The following is a 3,039-nucleotide window of genomic DNA, read 5'->3' on the forward strand; positions in this document are numbered from 1 at the left end:
GATTAGATTAGATTAGATTAGATTATCACACTTTAGTTTGGAGACCAATTCTCACTATTAGCTAACTATTAACTATGACTTTTTGCTTATGAACTCCTGATTTGCTGCTTATTAATAGTTAGTAAGGTAGTTATTAAGTTTCGGTATGGGGTATGATTAAGGGATCTAAAATATGGTCATGCAGAATATGTGCTTTCACTAATAAACACGCTAGTAATGCATGATAATAAGCATCTAGTTAATAGTAAAAAAAGGTCCTTAAAATAAATTGTTATTATATTATATTATATTATATTATATTATATTATATTATATTACGGGGCCGTTGAATGCTTGAATCTGATTGGCTGCTTGAATTATTTTCAGGGAAAGCACGGCGAAAGTAGTTCCAGGCAGCTCTCTTGACCGCATTACAGTTCCATATCACTTCGCATAGTTAACTGTAATATTGTAATATGAAATTAGCATACAGTACCTATACAGCACACAGGAATTACTGCAATCACACGTGCTCGCACACGCACACGCACACTACGGTCACGCAGTTTGCACAAAAAGGTGTTGTCAGCACTGCCCTGACGATTTGATCAGTTAGCCTATATAGTGTCGCAACTTAAAGGCTACACATGACATTTCTCACTAGCGAGGTAATAACAGCGCTGTTTAGAGACGCTGCTGCAGAACACTGTTGAGGGACGCACAGAGGTAGCCTAATTCACACAAGCTCTCTCTCTCTTTCTGTTTTTATCATTATAGTTGTGGTGTGAAATTCCCAGTTCTCATAGAATTAGAATGATTATTAAAACGTCTGTAGTCATAGTTACAATCCTTGATGTAAGACTACAACTGCTGCCAAGTGTATGAGCAAAAATCTTGCGACCGTTGCATTGTGCGATAAAGTGCATTTGGAGTTTTACAAGATTCTATGCAAACTACTGTTTGAATTAAATATAAAGAAACTCGGCGGCCTTGGAAACAGCACACTTGTCAGAGAAGCAGAGAGAGAGCTTGTCGTTGTGTGTGATTGATGTTACAGCGCTTTGGTGCAGCGTCTGTTAAAAGCTCTTTGTGAATGTATTTTTAAAGGCTTCCTTACATGTCACACACCTCCCTACTCTTAGTCCAAGGTAAAGTGCCAGTCTGAATTGCATTAAACAGTCTGATTCCGCAGAAACTTTTGTTGCAACAGCGTGAGATCTCTTGAGGTTACACAGGGAGGCCCTTAAAGGCGGACTTTGAGTAAATTGCTCAGAGAAAAGAAAAATCCCTTACAGAAAAATAATCTCTAACAGCCCTGAGTTGTCAATTGCATTGAAATCGGCAATAATGCATCTATGAGACAGGAATTAACACAGATTATTAGTCACATTAGGCTGTACGAGTGACTTGAGAAGGCCATCGTTGTGCACAAAAGTAATGCATGTAGTTTGCTGCTTCTACACTAATCCACTTCTTCTCAAGAGCTGAAGTGTGAGAGCAGGGCTTCCCTGTCATCTCTCCCCATGACTTGAAATAAATCACCCTCATCCAATCATGATAAAGTTGGCTGTGCAGATTAGTTCACTCCGTAATGGTGCAGTAAAGTGAATAAGAGCGCGAATCCCACGCCATCGACTCTTAACTGCTCCGCTTCCTGTAATTAATGTGGCGCCATAGTGTCTTTTCTTGCAAAGCTATTTAAAAATGTCCCTTATGATTTCCATTGCACTCCTTTCTCTACCCATTGGTGGCTAATTTACATAGAGGTCAAGCAAATAATTCTGTAACACCTGGAGAAAGCTATCCATTAGCATTCCCATGTATTTCAAAGGTAATTTCTCGGCCAGGGCAGGATTTTAAATCTGCCATCTTTGCTCATAGGTTGTTCAGTTTTTGATGCAATTGTTGAGCCAATTACTTAAACTGTTCTTCATTTGGGACTAAAAAGACATTTGAAATACATTTGCAGTGGTTTGCTGTTAGCAAACATCACGCATGCTGTGTGTTTTCATCAAAAATGACAGCGGTGAGAAAACAGCAGTTAAGAAAGCATCTGATTATAGCCACATGTATATTTGCACAAGCTCTGCAAATCCACTCGTCACGTCACATTGTTTATACAACACTTTATACAATAGATTGCGTTAAAGCAGATTTACAGTATTAAACATAAAAACATGTCAGTTTCAGATAGAATTACAACTTTTCACAGTGATGCCATAGAAGAACCATTTTGGCTTTCCCAAATAACCTTTCAGCGAACTGTTCTTAAAAGAACCGTTTCTTTCCTAGTGTGAAGAAATTTAAAAAATCTAAAGAACCTTTTTTTGTGGAATGGAAAGTTTAATCACGAATGGCAATAAATACTTTTTAAGGTGTACAATGCCAGATCAGCTGTCAGTTGTGTTATTTAAGAAATTCTGGTGAAGTTTCTTCTCATGGTCTTCTCATGGACAGGTGCCGTTAGCTTGTAGGTCTCTCCTCATGGGTCTTTACAATCAACTATCAAATTATTTTTCTTTCTGTTTGTCAGTGTCAGATGCGTCGTCGTCTTTGAAACTCTCCTGAAAGGCCAGCAGCGTCTCTTCTCTTCACTGTTGCAGATAAAGCTGGTGTTTAGTGTATACTGTTCGATGAAGCTTCTAGCTGAGCACCAGCGAGGGGTCCGTTTCTCAAACTACAGACTCTCATGTGCTCCTCATCTTGTTGTTGTGCATCTGAACCGTTCAGTTCTCTATCTGTGCTGGTTTGATCAGGTTTGCTTTCTACTCTTAAGACAGCAGCTCATGGAATAGCCTTCATCTCTCAAAAGAACTTCAGGCTGTTGTGTTTCTAGAAATATGTGTTTGCGTTTGACTTGCAAGTGCAACGTGACTTGTGAGAAATGTAAATGTGCTCAATGCTTCAGCGGCTGAAAAAAACTCTATTGCTGTTTCCACACTTCATTAAGCAGCACGACCATTTTCAGCTGTGCTAATAACAAAAACAGGTACCAAATTACCCTGCTAGATTGATTTCTGAGGGATCCTGTAACAGTGTTTTTATAGTAGACTGAAGGAA

Source organism: Sinocyclocheilus grahami, unplaced genomic scaffold (genome assembly GCF_001515645.1).
Source record: "Sinocyclocheilus grahami isolate Dianchi unplaced genomic scaffold, SAMN03320097.WGS_v1.1 scaffold711.1, whole genome shotgun sequence".
Lineage (NCBI taxonomy): Eukaryota > Metazoa > Chordata > Actinopteri > Cypriniformes > Cyprinidae > Sinocyclocheilus > Sinocyclocheilus grahami.